An 18,626-nucleotide genomic window follows, 5' to 3' on the forward strand; every position below is an offset into this window, starting at 1 on the left:
TCATGCTTATGTTATAGTATGTATGGTGGCAGAGTGATTAAAGCTGTTTGCATACCTCCATTGTGACTGTGTGGGTTTCCACCAGATGCACCATTTCCCCCTCACAGTCCACTGACATATAGGTCAGGTGAAATGGGAACTCTAAATTGTAGGTGTGATTGTCAGTGTGAATGTGTTTCTCTGTGATAGACTGGAAAACCACACACAAACACAATGGCTGAGAGGCTGGATAAACCCTTGCCCAATTGTGAAAGGCCTCGGCCTCGTGTGGCCCTGAACAGGAAAAGGACAAGTGGTTTAGAAAATTGTTGAATAGGTGCTGTGTATGAAAACAAAACACTGTTTTTACAATTATTGTTCACATTTCATAGACAAATTATTGGCCAAATCACAACCATAAATATACTCTTGTACCTCTCACGCATATTTTCAGTGCACTACACAGTCAGTTAAAGCAATATACATTCACTGCACCAGATTTTGTTCCCAAAATTTCCATCTTTTCTTCCCACATACAGGCTTGTTTCTGTGATTTCCAGCATTTGTGCATCTGCAGTAAGAAAAAAATGTTTCTCTTCAACAATCACTTTATTCCCCCCTCCCCCTGAGTCACCTCCTCCTCACCTCTCCAGCCCTAAACTCTCCTCTTCTGCTTCTGAAAGGAGTTTTCCCAAAATAAAGGAAGTAATTTCTGCCTTCTGTACTCTACATGATTCATTCTAAGGTCACAAGGATGTATTTGGAGTTGAATTAATTTAGTAGGTAAAAAGCTACAACTCGCTCGGTGTGTTGCTGAAAATAGCATTTGTGAAGCTGTAAGTAGAGACTTGACAGGGGTGCTTGAACAAAATTTTTATGTACACACATAAAAACTCACTGTAGCTTGATGTAATCTCCAGTAACTGTGGGTACCTATGTCTTAACATTTGGACTGGAAGCTCTTAATCAATTATGCATCACTGCATAGACTTTTAGAGGCTATACAGAATGTATCACTGTAATTGAAAAAGATAAAATGTCAAATCCCTAGGAGCAGCCCATATTAGCAAGCTACAGTATGTTTTTAACAAATACGCCGATATGAGTCAGTTATAATGTATTTGCCAATATGTGAAATGCATATTAATGTATCTATCTGGGAAGTGATTAGTATGTGAGGTATAGATAGGTGTTCTCTTACCAGTGAACTCAATAAGGAGAGTTTATGTATTTTAAACACAGATGATTAACTTTATCTTAAATAGAAGTAGGCAGTGAGCACATAATTGGTTGAGCAGGCTTTAATTTACACCCTGCCCTTTTGTCCCCTGTGCCCTTTTCAGATTGAACATCAAGATGGAGTCTGAGGATCATTTAGTATTTCTATGAGGCTCTTCAGAGCTGATGCACATACACGACTTAGTTCTGTTCATCGGCTTACGCTGCTCACATTGAACATCTTTTTTTTTTTTTTTCGCCTGAGGAATTTTTAAACTCTTGTTATGTCAAAAATGTCAATAAAAAAGCCACATTACTTCATTTTAGTAGTCTTAAATTCCACAGATGCTTCTGAAATTATTTTTACCAATGTTGAAAACTGGTTCTGGAGTCATTTATATCTCCTCATGTTTGTTCTTTCTGTGTGTGTCTTTCTTTTTTTCTCTTTCTCTGTAACTGTTCATTCTCACTGTGGACATAAAGAGAAGAATTTATGTGTAAATCTGACCCAGCAGCCTCATTTCATTCAGCTCGTAAGTGATAACATTACTGCTGCAGCAGTGGATAATTTAATGGTCAATAAATTAACTGGTTGCAGAGTATCCATTATATAGTATATACAAGAAGTAAGAGCTGTTGAATGGAAAGAGTGATGTATAGAATATATGAGGAATGACTAATAACTTTGTGGCCTAAGGTGGAAAGAGATGAGCTGCAGACTGCATGCTCTCACATGTGCAGTCACCACTGTCTGAGAAAATGATCCACAGCAGCAATGACGACATCATCATTGACAAAAATGGCAACCACTGAGCTCTGTCTTCATCTCAGAGAAGAGACAGTAGTCTGAGGATGCTAAACCAGGCGGATGAGTCCAAACCCCACAAATGACTGTAGCCAGTGTGGTTCTATTTTCTCAGACAGTGCTGAAACAGAAAAACTACAAAAGCTATTAATATCATATTTTCTGCATAATCACCCATAGAGTTGAACTGCACGGGGATTTGGCTCATTTGGTGTGTGTGTGTGTGTGTGTGTGTGTGTGTGTGTTTGTGTGTGTGTGTGTGTTTGTTTGTGTGTGTGTGTGTGGGCGCAGCTTACTCACCTGCTTCCCATCAACTCATCAACTCCCCTGCTCAAATAGCCCAGCTCACCTTCCACTCATGGCCATGTTGTTACAGCTCACTCTGTGGTAACTATGCTCTTGGCCACTTAATGTGCTTGCCCTGTTGATATGCTTGTGATTTCACTAACAGTTGTCTCTTGTGCTCAGGACTTGTCGTTCTACTCCTGCTGCTCACGCTCACCTCAGCCTCTAACCACTCACCCTCCTGCTGCCCTCACCAGCCAGACTTGGTCGCTCATCTTCACCTATCTGTTCGCTGCCTGAAGCGCTCCTTTCATTCCCTCATCATTCTTCTGTGCAATAAATCCATTTTAGACTTTCAAAGTCTGTGTTTGGGTCCAGCTAAAAGCCAGACCCCAGACTGATTCATACAGTAAGTAATATATTCTGCTACTTAATATAACCAGTGATAACTTGTTTGTGATATATATATATATATATATATATATATATATATATATATATATATATATATATATATATATAATGTGTGTGACCCCCCCCCCCTTTTTTTTTTTTTTTTTTTAATAACTGTCACCATTCATTCTACATATATTTTGTTCCATATTTTAGTTTTTAAAGTGCTGTTCACTACATGATTGCTGCTGTCTCATAATCTATTTGTGCCAGGTATTCAGAAAGTTTGAACAACAGCAATTACGCTATTTCAAGTTTTGAGTGCCAGTGAGATTTATGTAGACTTATTGTATGAGACAATCTTGATGTCTCCACAGCCAGTATTGGAAAATACTTGTGAAATGGATAGTGGATTTCTCTGAACTAAGAGATTCTTGATGCGTTTCAATTTCAACCATGACTAAAGTTGCCACACTGTTTATGAAACTGCAAATGGCATAAGGTTGCAGAGTAACAAAACTGCATTTCATGGTGCTTTACAGATCAATGTCGTTTGGTTAATAGGCGATTTCCTGAATGCATTTGAGTCAGTCCTCACATGCTGAACACTGGCTGTGCTGATTGGCAGGCAGTCCCAGCTCTCCTGATCCAAATCTGCTCAGCAGAGGCAGTCCAGGAGGTGTCTCAGTTGCCTGACTGGAAGGATTAAAGACGACACCAAAAACTAATCTGAGATCTGCTCATTACTGCTCCTCTGATAAAATGGAAATATGGATGGCAGTTATACAAGTTGAACAGAGGGATAGAGTGTGAAAATTGTAGAGGTAGTTAAATGTCACAGTGATAATCACAGAGTTGCAATGAACCACCTGAATCACAAACTGTTCAGATCATCAAGTAAATAAACTGCTTTGGACGACAATAGCAAGACTGTGCTTCCATCCACCTCAATCAGGTGGATTATCAGCAGTGAGTTCTAATCCACTGGTTGCATCTGTGTAATGTTGAGTTTCTATTACCTCTGTCACCCACTTGTACTCTATATTCATGTCACGACTCCTTTTTTAAGGATTAACCTTCTGCTGGTTGATAGCCAGTATGTATGCTGGTGGCTGCTGAACACAAAGAAAAGAGCTGATGGAGCATATGTTTGTGAAATCCAAACAAGCCCACTTTAAATGGGCTTGTTGGAACAATGTAGGATATTGTTTCTTTTTCACTATATGGGGGGAAAAAAGCAAGTGTTGCTCTATTGGCTATTTCTTGGCCATGTATTAATACCATATGTTGATTGGTTCCTGAATAATCTGAGCCATGTTCTCAACTTGCCATATGGGAGACTGTAATTTCTAGTATATCTAGTAGTAATTTCTAGACTCTAAGTATCTGGTGCCCATGTGATGATGTTCCAGCTCAGTAATCACATTGACTCAGTTTTCTCACTGGTTAGCTCCTGCAGAGAAGAGGTGGGTCTGACTATAAGCAGTTGGCAAGTTCAGAAATGAGGTGTGTCCTGTTGCCTAATTGGCTTTCCTATCAGAAAAGACTTGAGGTTTCAAGTTTGGTTGACTGGCTCCAAGAGGAGAAGGGACAAGCTGCTTAACTTGTTGGCCAGAGGAAAAAAAGCGGTCCGACTGGTTAACTGATTCAGAAAAGAGGTCAGGCCAGCTGTCTGATTAGACAGGCCTTTCACAGGCAGTCCATTACTGCCTGGGCAAAGACCAAACCTGGCTGCACTAAATCACAAGTGAACACCAGCCAATATTAAAAAAAAGCCATGTAACGGAGGACAATAGCAGTTCAATGACTGATGGATCAAAAGACAAATAGTCCAAATCCAGATTCATGCCTCTCAGTTGTACAGTTTTCTCTCCTGAAGTCCTTTACAAAGTAAGTTGTCTTGTATATGTCTGGAAGCACTATTATCATTGTCCTCCGCTAACTTTTCCTCATGGCCATTTTTAGTCTGTTTTATTGTCTGGGGCTCCTCTCCCAAACAGACTCATGCCGTTACACCTTATGTTTCACTTCTGTGACAGTGTTTTGTATCCTGTTAGTCATATGCTGTGTGCTTTGTTCTCTTGCCATGATAATACATTAAAAAATACTTCTGCCAGACTTCACAAGCTCTTACATTTTATTCTATTTAATTGAGAAGTACAGCATTTAAAACAGAAATAAGATCTCCAGCTGTCTACTCAGGTTTCCATACCATAGGTGTATTAATCCAATCATTCTTTAATCTGAGTCTGATGATATACTTAAAGGTAATGGCTATGTGGTTGAAATACAGGTTAAAGTAATAGATAAAAAAAAAAACTTGAAATCATTAGCTAAAAGCGTGTTAAACAATTTAAATAGTTAAAATTAATGGATAAACAGTTGAAATATAGTTAACATTAGCTTACTTAGAAAACTGTTGTAGTATGCTTTAACAGATAAAATATAGTTAGGAAAAAGTGTGGTAACTTAAACAGTTGAATAACCTAAAATTAAAGGATAAACAGTTGAATTTGTCCACTCAAATTATGGATAAATAATTAGCTAAAGGTAGAGGATAAATTGTTGAACATCCAGCCTCTGCTACTCCAAGTGGTAATAAAATATTAACAACTAGGGCAAGTGCAGGCAAAGGAACCTGTTTGTGGGCTCCACATGTTCTCAAAGTGTTACTGTTTAACAGCCTGAGCACAACACCGACTACTCTTCCATCTCATCTAGCAGTGGTGCCTTTTCCATGCATTTAACAAAACTTATAAAACTGACAGTAATAAAATAGAAGCTAGACGTAATTTCCAATACAGTGGCAAATACTCAGGTGTTAGATTCCGGGAGAATCAGGTGTGCGGTGTGGTACCCAGATTTTCCATTAATTAATTTGCTTACAATAGATTTGTTACAGGGGGAAAAAAACGAGCCAAAGCCTGTAAAAATGAAATCCAAGGAAAATTTGAGCTGTATGTACCCTTTCAGCAGGTGTACTTGTTCTGTAAGGTTAACAAAAGTAACTTTTTGATATTTCCTTTTTGTGTTAGAAAAATGAGACCACCTTTGATTATGTTTTTAGTGTTTGCGCTTGTGCATGTATGTGTAGAACCAAGATGTATACTCTTCATGTGCCCCCACCCCCAGTGCAATTAAACAACTCGTCAGACACTAAACATGAATCGACAGACATCAGACGCCAGACTTGCTGTAAGCGCGCTATTGGCTACAGACCAAAGCATGCCAAAGGCATTTGATAAATTATTTAATTTTGGCTTTTTTATTTGCCTCGCTGGTTCTGTTTTTCTTTTTGTAGTAATATAATTCAGCTACCTTGATTTTCTTCATGTCTGTAATGTCAATTGATTGCAGTTAGGAATTGATTGCAGTTAGGAATCAAAGAAACACTTGTGTGTGCAGCCTTGACACCAAACTTCTGATAATCATTGCCAGTGATAGTGACTCTGTGGATGGTCAAGGACTACACATAGAAACAGCAGCCTTCCATCAGACATTCAAAAGCATTGCAGCAATATCCAAAGTAAGGATAAAAATGGTAATGCATTCATTTATGTCAAAGATGGATGTGATCGCGCAGCAAAGAAAAATGCCTCTAGCGTGTGATAGCGGGGGGTCCATAAGGAGTGGATTCAGCGTAGAGTTGGTGAAGAGCATGTCAAATAGACATTAAAAGCGCCAAGACTGGTACTTGCACCAAGGGGCATGGAAAAACTGTAGCTGAAAAGAGGGAAAAAACTTTATAATTGATGCCAGTGGCCTCTTGTTCAAACAAACAGATGTTTAATTTCAGACCACTTATCATCAAGGAATGAAAAAAGAGAGCAAAAAAGTGATCTTTGTTCAGTAGCAGAATAGACAGAAAATGGAAAATATTCACAGCTCTGATTACTTTGGTGCTTCTATACTTCAAGTAAATTACAAGAAGTGTGAGAGTTGTCCTTTTTCTTAAAGGTAGTACAAGTTCTTATTTGACTGATTTCCTCAGCATGGACATTAGTTCGGATTGTTGTCTGCATGATATATGGTACTGTATGTATTGGTTTCGTTAAGACTGGACAGATTTATGGTGGCCTTGACTATGATATAATGCTAATGATATCATCCTAATAGGCATTGTAAATGATGGTGCTTATGGTACAGACTGAAAAACAACTTGCCCAGAGTTTTCCAGGAATTTCTCAATTAATTTTGCTTATCATCCAACAATAGCTTGCTTTACTAGTCCAACTTAGAACAAGACTGATGTTTCAGTTTTTCATTTGAATTGTTGCTCAAAAGTAGTTGGAGTCTATCCAGATGTTCCATACAGCTCCATCCATCACCAGAACTTCCTCACCCTTACCTTCCATCTCACTACAAACAGTCCATGCTACTTCCATCCTGTGGTGACACTGAACATTGTTACTGGACATAAATTGAGATGCAGTATCGTCCAATATGGATGTAATCCTAAGGGAAACTGGGGTGCTGTACCATGACTGCTGTTATCATCTGCCTCCAGCTACAGTATGTAAGGCTATTATCATGAATACTAACCCTGTAGTGCTTTACCTGCCCAGCAGTCAGCTTTCCCCACCTCAGTTACTTTGTTAGTTTCTTTGTTGTGGTTCAAGTGACCACCACTGCACTTGCTTCAGTAGCCACATTGGCAATACAGTTGTTTTTGTGTGTTTTTAAGCATACTGAATTCATAAAATTGTCCTCTCCAATACAAAACCATCCCATAGGTTGTCTGCAAGCATGTATATTACGACCTATAGTTATGTTTCATTGTTGGGTGATCTCAAGTGATCCTATTAATTGCGATGAGAGGAAAGGAGGAAGTCAGGCAATATAGTATAACAAACAACAGTCTGTGTTAGGAGGAGCAGGAGGAGGAGGATGGATGAGTCCACAAAACACAGGGGACTCATACAGGAGGTTGCTGTTTATTTCCCATGCGTGACCAATGATCAACATTGTTTCTTCTAACCATGACTGTTCCACAACCTCAACTGTGTGTTTGTTAGTGAAACCATGACAACAAAGGTCCCCTAACCTTAGGTAAGTACCAGTTTCAACCCAGAAACATTCCTTTGAAATTCTGGTCCATGCTGACATGATTGCATCAGATAATTTCTGCAGATTTGTCAGCTGCACATTCATGCTGCAAATCTCTTATTCTATCACATCCCAAAGGTGTTCTATTAGGTTCAGATCTGGTGACTGACGAAGCCACTGAAGTACTCTGAACTCACTGTCATGTTCACAAAACAAATTTGAGACTTTTGCTTTGTGACATGGTGCATTATCTTGCCGGGAGTAGCCATTAGAAGATGGTTATGTTGTGGCTATAAAGGGATGCACATGGTACATTACTCAGATAGGCTCTGGCATTCAAATGATAATTGATTGGTATTAAGGGCCAAGAAAACATTCCCTACACCATTACACCACCACCACCATTAGCCTGGACTGCTGACACAAAGCAGGCTGGGCCCATGGATTCATGGTATTGACACCAAATTCTGACCCTACCATCTGTGTGCCTCAGCAAAATTTAAGATTCACCAGACCAGGCTACATTTTTCCACTCTTCAGCTGTCTGGTTTTGGTGAGCCTGTGCCCACTGCAGCCTCTGATTTTTGTTTCTGGCTGACAGGAGTTGAACCCAAAGTGGCCTTCTGCTATTGTAGCCCACCCGCCTCCAGGTTGGACGTGTTGTGCATTCTAAGGTGCTCTTTTGTTCACCACAGTTGTAAAGAATGGTTATCTGAATTACTGTAGCCTCTCTGTCAGCTCCACCAGTCTGGCCATTCTCCTCTGACCCCTCTCATCAACAAAGTGTGTCCATCTGCAGAACTGGTGCTCACTGGATGTTTTTTGTTTTTTCCATTCTGAGTAAATTCTAGAGATTTTGTTGTTGTGTGAAAATCCCAGGAGATCAGCAGTTTCAGAAAGACTCAAACCCGCTGGTCTGGCACTAACAATCTTGCCACAGTCAAAGTCACTGAAATCACATTTTTTCCCCATTCTGATGTTTAATGTGAATATTCACTGAAGCTCCTGACTAGTGTCAGCATCATTTTATACATTGCACTTCTTCCACATGATTGGTTGATTGGATAATTGCATGAATAACCAGGTGTACAGGTGTTCCTAATAACATGCTCGGCAAGTGTTCAGCTAATTTCCTGTTGTTGACCATCTGCTGCCCATTTCAGGTAAAGATTGTTTAATGTTGTTACACTCTGCTTTGCCCAGAGCTGATCATGCCAACCAGACCTGGCTGGACTATTTCTTTAGTATGCCACAGGCTTGGATAGTTACAGCTTCTTGGTTTAAATAGGGGCCATTGGTAAGATGCCTTGGGGCTATGTTTCAAATTCCAAGAGTCCTAGACCTACTCTTTGCCCAGCAGGCATTGCACCCACCCCTACCCTTTACCTTCCAGGTGTTAAGTTCACATGTCACAAAATGATGAGCCCCCACAGCACGTGCCAGCTGAGCTCTGAGTGTCACACTGGCTACTATTACCAGCCCTGGCTCCCAGACTATTTTATCATATCAGTGGGTGGTGCTGCTTGTTGCTTACATCTATGAATGCCACTGAGGAAAATAACAACCAGTGGGGTACACCTTTCTGACCTTTGAACTACATAGCCGTGGACAGATATTTTACCTAATTCTGAGCTACAAGTGGATGTATAATGCATCATCATAGGGAAAATTATGTGTGCGCACAGTGATGATGCATCCGCTGCTATAAGCACAAAAGGAAAAAACAATGGCATGTTTGTATATTACATTAAAGTTGCTCTATATTATCTTGAGGCCCTGGGTGCTATCAGTATGTGTAATTTACTATACAAGAACATAAAAAGGAAAAATACTGGGGTAGGGTTAGGGTTAGGGTTAGATATCTGATGATCTAATGTCATGGACATTACATTGGCACTGCAGTAAATACAAATATGTTGGAGAAAACAAGGACAAAGACTGAAACACAGAGGGCACAAAATGAATGGTTTCATTACATCTCTAGGACTTACATTAATTTTATTGTCACTCATGAAGTAGGTCAGCGTTGAGCCTCATTGTGCACAGTACCTCTAAATCAGCACTGGCACAGTCTGGACAAAATGGCTATCACATAACCAGACTGAACTGAAAATGGTTGGCTGGTGATAACACTACCACCATAATTACAGTGGGTCAGCCAGATGTGAAAAGCTGTTATGCTGTGTTATGAAGTGACACTTTTTGATCATGTCACGTCACTAAGCGTTTTAACTTCAGTATTGTTCCAGGTGTGTTTTTTTCCAGACCTTGTGAAGACATCTTGAGTGGCTCATATTGTCCAGGGTTTGGATTTGAGCATACACATATATTGAGCAGACATATTTGTGATATATACTTTTTAAAATATTGTGCATTCGTGACAGTGGAGTAATAGAAAATTTCAGGTAGTTCAGTTAACCAGTGGTAGTGGTTGTGTTTTAATTGTGTGTATCATCCTCAAGGAAACTGCTGCAGTCTAATTAGTGCATTTCACATCTGAATGATTTTATTTGCATCTGTTTTGTCAGTAGTGTCTCTTTAAACACTGTTTGGTGTTGGGTTTTTCGAGGCACAGCGGGGTATTTCAATATATTTTCCTCTCTGTGGTAAAACAATCCTGACGCCACCTGCCTCGCAGTTGTCTCTCAGAGAGACAATTGTACTTTCACAGTCAGTCCATTTAATTGGCTCACACAGTCCAAAAATCCTTGGAGGAAATGTATTCTTGATGATATTCAGTACAGTTGGTGGTTAGTAATCTAATCATACCCAGTATAGGTAGCAATTAAAGTTCGCTGATGGTACAGTTCTGCAGAGCTGTATCATTGTCATTCCTTGACAAAAGTTTAGACATAAGCTTGAACGAGTGAAAACTTTTGAATATCTTATAACAAAGTCTTGACCTTTCATGGTTAACTTATCCTTCACTTGGGTAGAAATCAATATTATGCACACGTCTCTCACAAAGGGCACTTAATAAGATAGAACATACATTTTTTAATCTCAATTCAAATTTAATCAAAATCTCAAATATAAAGGATATATAAAATCTGTGTGTGTCTATGTGAAGACTGCTAGGAAGTTTACCCTGTATCTACGGGTAAAAATATGCGTGTGAGAGCGTAGAGAGGGGTCCCCCTGGGGTTTATTTATAGCCTACAGTTTTTTTTGGGTTTTTTTCTGAAGTAATTTAAATCCCATAAGCACCGAGGACTTCCTCAGGTCATGCTTTATCAACAGCTCTACCACCTCTGGCTAATATTAACATGTGGCCCATGTGAGATTTGGAAAAGTCTAATCTCCCTCAGGCCAACTAAGTTCACTCCTCAAGAAAGGCCTCAAACACACCACACAATTTTCCATGACGCTATTTACAAAACCTGTCTTATGCAATGTAGAGGGACTCTAAGGAAAACCTGGTGATGCAAGCATTGTGTAATTGATCAAACTTGATACAAAAAGTATATGTAGATGAGAAATTTCATTATTGGCATTAAAATGGTCTTTAAACCTTATTATAGACAAACACAGTGTGTCACCAGCATCAAACAATTTATTGAATGCAGCAGTATCAACCTGTTGTCAGACTTGAGTCTAACAAAGAATATTTCTTTCTGCTTCACCTGACAAAGTGAACTATTGATTTATGGAAAACACAGTCCAACGAATCATTTCTAGACCTCACCTTGACCCACAATCATCAACCAAAACAGATAACTTATCACAGAAAGTAATGCATTTGTTTGTGGTAAATATGGGAAATGCTTTCTGAGTACTAACACTGTGTATGATAGTACAGATTCAACTAATGTAAACAAACAGGACAAAACATGAGATCCTCTTTTTACCTCAGGTTCTCAAAATGGTTAAGCTATTAAGCTATTATCATATTTTTCTGTTGTTTAAAACATGCATGTGTACATTTTGAGGACTGAGATAGACTTGCAGCCTCTTTGAAATACCCAGTGTCACACCAAATGAATACTGGAATAGGCTTGAGCCCCCCTGTGACCCTAAACATGATAAGCAGGTATGGAAAATGGATAGATAAACAGATAGACAGACCAAATAGTGGTCCTGACTGAAACTGGTTCTGCACACACATGAGCAGTGAAAATGAAAAATGACTCACTTCACACTGACCCTACAACCTTTAACAACACTAAGGCATAGATCATCAACGTGGTTCGATTTTTTTTTTTTTTTTTTCCTGGAGGACTGCATAGCCTACAGTATATCCTTTCATGTAACATCAAACATGAGGCAGAATTTAATATCAGAGGTGTTTGAAAAGTTCATGCACATTTGTAGTACCAGTCCCATGAGACACATATTCATTGTTTGTTTGTTTTGGCTTTTCCATTATATAAATATATATATAAACGTCTTCTATCATTATCTGACCAAATCTAAAAACATCGACAGGTTGTTTATGGAAATTTATTCAACTCAGAAATTAGAGGTGAAGGATACAAGGGCAGCGTTATTCATTTAGGTGTGAATCTTCGGCTGTCTGGCTACTTTACATTGCAAAATTCATTCCTGAGCTGGTGTGGAAATATATAAAAAAAAGATTAATAGGAGTTCTAAGTGTCTTCTAATATTCCCTGTAGAGACTTACATTGTGTTTTTGCTTTTTAATTCACTGAAGCCTCACTTCTTGCCCTTAAGGACAAACACCAATTTATCAGGTGCTTTCAGCATGGTAACTAGTTTATGTTTGCAAATTGAATTCATTCAGCTGTAAAAAAAAAAAAACAGCTTTGATCTGTGAAAATTTCTACCCTTTGTGATTTTATCCTATAATAAAGCACCACTATGCACGTAGTGAAAGTTATTGGTGTTGTATTAGAACAGATTCATTCATTGCACTTGAAACTAAGGACATAACTACAACAATATTGAGAACACTCTGTGGAGGGCACTGAATGTAAATTTTGTATTCTGGCTGATTAGACATCCTCTAAAGCTGACATTGGGCAGTCATCAAACTGCAAATATATATAAACAAATAAATTACAAGTGCAAGTTGTTGTCTTAACAGGTGCAGGAGATACTGGGAGTCATCACCCAAGTGTAGTCTGTACACGCCCTCAACCCCAGGGGAGGTCTAATCATCCCAACAACAAGTGAAAACACCTGTGGGTGAATCATTGCTTTGAGTTTAACTTAAGCAATGAAAACACTGAATGTCATTTTCAGTTCTCACACCAAACTTGGAATAACTGTTGTTTTTCATAAACCTTGAAGGGGCTTTTTTGGAGTTTTCTTGCTGAAAGCGATTGATGGTGATGGTCACTTACCAAGAGCTTCAGCAATCTGTGCATTTACAAAACAGGAAGAAGAATAAAATATGTCCTCTGAGCAACGGTACTTCTTCAGGGCAGACTGGACGCAACAGTAAGTTGCTATCAGAAAGTGATAAGAGCTGGGCTGGGGCTAGCAGAGGAGAAGAAGTGATTGAAATAGAAGCAAAACATTGCCATCACTCTCCCCCCCACAGGAGACAGCTCTTGGTGAGTAACGAATGAAGGTAGGTACACGGCTGTTAATGCTGATGTTGATAATGCAGCTATAGCAAAACTTACAAATAGCTCATTTAAACTTGCTAAAATGTGTTAAAACTTGGAAGTAAATACATTAAAACATCATTTAAAACACATTAAGGAGGAATATACTATAATCCCCATATGTATCTTATTCAGGATAAACTGAAACTATGTTCATCAGGTCCACAAATTCTCAAATACAAGCTTCTGAGCAGTGTGCGTCTTTACAGTGGTTAGAAAATGTCTTCTACCTCATATTGCCTCAGAAACTTATGCATAGCTGTCACGTACTCCCAGCAAGCATCGTACCTTAATCCCAGATTAAGCCTTGAAGCAAGGTTACTCAGTGATTAATCTTAGAAGCTGTACATCATTTGGTATGTATCCATCAGTATTTAACTGCGGCTTTCAATTCCCTAACTGCAGAATGTGTCAGATGAAATTAGAGGATGGATTACAGTGGACAAAAATCTGCCTCATTAATGATACATCATTGTGCATTCACCCCATTGTCTTACTACTTTTTTTTTTAAATCTTGCTTTGCTTCCTTGTCAAGATTTTTATTCTTGAAACATCCATTACAATGAATAGTTTCTTTTTACACTTGCAAAAGCAGGCAGTTGGTGGAATTTGTGAGATGTATCTACCTTTTTCTTTTGCACAACACTATAGCCTAAACATTCTTAGACTAATTCAGCCAGTGATACTAACATACTTTCTATTAGATGACCATGTTCTGAGATCTCAGCTCCCAGTAACATTATACCGGATGAAAAAATGTTCTGCTGAATCGTCTTGTACCCATGAACTACTGATATCATGAGACCTATTCAGGCCAAAACACACTGAGCAAGCATTGTGCCAGGTGTCAGCTCACAATCTCTGTCACTGGTCAAACTATCAAGCATCTCTATTTATCCTAAAGGCTCTTACTTTAAGTTTTCTGGTGATGCAGTTTCTGATCAAACTACCAGTCTCTTGTTTACTTGAGACAACCTGCTGTTACTGCTGCTGAAAATGTCAAATGCATTACTTTCTCTGGCTCATGGAGGGAGGACAGCTCTCAGGAAGTATTAAGCTACAGCATTGCAATTAGGTACTGGGTTTTGATTTTGTTGTTTACAAGTGGAAAAACGTGTTAGAGGGTTGTTTAAAGTATTATAATTTGTTATTTTTTGAACCATGAATATTCAAAGTTAATTCCATCACAATTTAGCTGTTTGTTTGGAGAACATGAAACAAAGTTGAAAATGTTTTATCCACAAAATAACAGTAAGTGGAACAACAGGGGTTCACCAAAATTGCACTGGATTTTCTTGTGGGAACAATAGGAGATTTCATGAGGCGGCTGACCCAGGGCCGACACTCCTCACACCCCCATTAAATTGCACCACGCTTTCCTCTTTGTATTCATAAATTACAAATACTGTTTTTCTCTCTCTCAACTATATCCAAGAAGTGATGTCTTGAATTAATATCATTCAGCTGGCTACGCATTTGCTTTTTTCCCTCTACCCCTCTGACATTGTAGCATTTCCATGATCCTAGAGTGTTGTCTGTCTGTTACCCCCTTGAATGGGCCCCTGGCCTCCCTCTGTCTCTGTTGTTTTGGTGAACTTTAATCTAGTTTTACTGAATTCATTCTTTTTGCCAGTGAGTGAAAAGCTTTAGCACAAATGCTTGATTTTATAATTCATTTGGCTTGATATCAGTGAACAGGTGAGTCTGTGCAGGTGCAGAATACAAATGATGCTAATTTGTTTTACAGATTTTGTTGTTGTTTCAAGTATTGGTTCCATTATTCTGTCGTCTGCAAGGGCTAGGCTTCTGCAAAAATAGGAAGAAAACTCTTCCAGATATGTTTCCACAGGGACATTAAAGGAATATTATATAATAGGAATTTTATACAGGGTTAGAAATGATAGGTTAGTAAGTGAAATGGTGTTGGAGATTTTAAAATGATTCAGAACTTGTTGATATTGTTTCATTTTTCATGTAGTCATAAACCACGTCTCCCGCTGCTGACAGAAAAAATGGGTACAGAATGGACCTGGTTAAAGCTGCTAGAAAAGATCTACTAATTTGATCTTTAAGATAACAAGCAAGTTTTTTGTCTCTGATTTCTGTCTCAGGAAAATATAATTTGGATCTGGAGGCTGATGGATATTGGTGATTAACTTCCTGTAAAACACCTTGTTATTTTTGTTTTGTGGCTTATAAGACAAATCTGGTTCATGTAACAGGACACTATTGGGCAGATTTTTGATAGATAACATAATTTGGCAATAATAACAGTTTTCACTGTCCACACTCAAATCCATTTAGAATACATCACTAGCAAGAACACAATATATAAAAATATGAGGATGTACAGCCAGTATGTGGATTAAAACTGTTGAAAAGGAAAAAGAAATGAGCAGACATACAGACACAAGAAGATGCATACACCTATACATAAATCAAGTTTAGGTGGTGATGAAAGAGCTGGCAACAGGGTTTAGTTCACACTCAGCATGAGACCCTCTGCTCATGCTGGCTGTGATGCACATGTATTTTTCTGACTAACACTTCATACCTCCTGAACTTTAATGTGCCCTACATATAAAGTGTGCAATATGAAGAGGGTCTCTTATGGCATGAATCATTATTAGTTCTGGAGCTGTTCATGAAAAGCTGCTAGAAAAACATACTGTTTAACAGCCACAGGCGCAATTCATACACGTACCACTGCATGTTATAATCATGCTTACATAAACGTATAACACAGACAAAGAAACAAACTGGGACACACGTACACATCTAGTAATGGTGTCTGTGTCAATCTGGTCCTGATCAAATTCAGTCTTAACTAAGATCTTCAAAGAGATGATACATTCTCCTTCTGCTCAGTTAAAGGCAAACTATTCTCTTGGAACAGTACTTTCTTTCTGTATTGAGCTTCTTTTGTATGATTTTGTGTAAAGCTAATTGAACACCAGAGTCAATTACCACCTCCACATTATTGCTGACCCAAATAAAAATTTGAATTAATGCATTTTGGAAATTCAGTAATCAAATAGTCAAATTTGTGCCTGTGACACTGATCCTGAATCTAAACCTCAGATTTTCAGGAAATTTAATGCAGACACACAGACAGCTCAGACATCGTCTTCATTCTGCATAAAAGTGAATGATATTCAGCAGCAATAGCAGTCAGACATCTGCCATATTTTTTCTTAATAAAATACCATTATATTCCCAGAGATGACAGGTAAATGAAACTGTAATTGGGTTTAGTACTTGAGAAAAAGCAGCCTCTTAATCTTCACCCCTGGCTCACCCCAGTGAGTTATTTTTCACTTCATGCAGACAACCGTTTCATTGCAAAATTTAAGGTGCAAACTTTTGAGTAAATTCCCAGTGATTAAGAAATTGGAAATTGGTGCATATTGTACACTGTCCAAACACATATACAGTCATTCACTGTCACTGCAGTAGCTATGTGAGTTCATAAAAGGTCTGATAATATGATAATATGGTCCTACAGCAGCTGTGACCACTTCTGATTTATCCATTAAAATTCAGTGTTTTTCTCAGTCGTACCTGACCACGGCATGAAGAGGGAGGGGGGAGGGGCGGGAGATAGAGGACTAGAGAAGCACATAAAAGGGAGAGAACATATGTAAATTAATTAAAACTGACAGGTCTTGAAAATGTCATTCTGTGTCTCTGTTGAAAAAAAAAGAGTCTGTAATTAGGAACCCTGATTAAATTCTGGCCATCTCCTAAAGACTGCATACTGCATTTAAAACATTCACCAGTTTAACTGTGGAATCTAATTAGAATGAATGACTCATGGATCAATTCCAACTCATTCTGCCGTGCTGCATTCACAATAATGGAAAAAGAGGATGAGGGGATTGGGCGGCTCAAGTGAAGTGGGAGAGAGAAGGGTATTTGAACAAGGGGAAGAGATGCGTGTGTTGGACCATATCAAAGCTCTTGGTTTATGTCTCTGTCTGGCTTGCTTGTATTTCGCTCACTACACTGTGGTATAATATTCTATCACTGTTACTTCACCTTCAACAGTCAGGTAGTTATGTAATCAAATATAATATCAAATAGGAAAAATCTTCCTTCTTCAGACAAAATCTCTATTAGAAGTTTCTTGATGTGAAAATATTTTTGAAACATCAGAGTTACAGAATACAGTGGTAAATGTGAGCAAGCAATTTAAGGAGGATTGCAGGAGAAATGTGATGAAATAAAGTGGGACAAAAACAGTGTTTCATCTGAAACAAAACACAGAGGAAGAGAGGCTGATGATGTGTGTGTGTGTGTGTGTGTGTGTGTGTGTGTGTGTGTGTGTGTGTGTGTGTGTGTGTGTGTGTGTGTGTGTGTGAGAGAGAGAGAGAGAGAGAGAGAGAGAGAGAGAGAGAGAGAGAGAGAGAGAGAGAGAGAGAGAGAGAGAGAGAGAGAGAGAGAGAGAGAGAGAGAGAGAGAGAGAGAGAGAGAATGTGTTTGTGCATACACGTGACAGAAAAAGCCAGGCATTATAGATCACCCTCTGATCTAAGTGAGGGTCACAGTTACTCACTGTGACACTGGACATCAACTACAGTCTGCTAATGCGCAGAGACTCCTAGTGGATTTACAACAACATAAACAAACCTGACACTAGGCTGGTTTACTCTCTCAGGGAAAACTGACCTGTCTCCCAACTGCTGATCATTCTGTTTGTAACAAGATAGTTAAGAACTGTGCAATCGATGGGGACATTGTCCTTTTTACAGTTCAAGCCAAAGCACAGCCTCTCCCTACTGAATGCACAGTCTGAGTGGTTGTTGTGAGAATGAATTGTTTAAATATGACAAGACAGAAGTGTTGACCTGTTATTTAAAGGAGCTACACAAAGTGCAAATATTCGTGGTTTGTGGCCTCAAGGCATGAAACAGTAGCCGTGATGCCTTTTCACACCAGAAGTTGTTATTACATAACAGAAAGTGGCTTATGTTGACCATAGCTTGGAGGAGAATAACTATCATCCTCTATTTTTCTATTTGTATCTATTATTGCAGCTTCAGTAACTTCCATAAATTGGTAGTTAAGAGTTTGCAGATGCCGGGGATGCCTGAGAGAAAGGTTAAAATAAATAAATAAAAAAAATAGGCACTGCTCTGTAACCGCAGTTATTAGCAGGCGACATATTTCACCTTGTCGCCTAATGCTTGCTCATGGTGGGAACTATTGGGTCTCTCTCTGTAATTATAATAATCTAAAGACCATAGTCTAGAACTGTTCTATATGAAAACTGCCTTGAGATGACTTCTGTTGTGATTCGGTGCTATATAAATAAAATAGAATTGAATTG

At 38.8% G+C, this 18,626-nt stretch overlaps 1 long non-coding RNA gene across 1 annotated transcript; it reads left to right on the plus strand.

The window, feature by feature from the left end:
• Window positions 1-2,338: 2,338 nt before the first annotated feature.
• On the plus strand, window positions 2,339-3,261 carry LOC108893242 (uncharacterized). The gene is made up of 3 exons (XR_001962627.1): window positions 2,339-2,389; window positions 2,471-2,696; window positions 3,223-3,261. It is a non-coding gene; the product is annotated as an uncharacterized LOC108893242 (long non-coding RNA).
• Window positions 3,262-18,626: the final 15,365 nt, after the last annotated feature.

The sequence above is a fragment of the Lates calcarifer genome, linkage group LG20, assembly GCF_001640805.2.
Source record: "Lates calcarifer isolate ASB-BC8 linkage group LG20, TLL_Latcal_v3, whole genome shotgun sequence".
Classification (NCBI taxonomy): domain Eukaryota; kingdom Metazoa; phylum Chordata; class Actinopteri; family Centropomidae; genus Lates; species Lates calcarifer.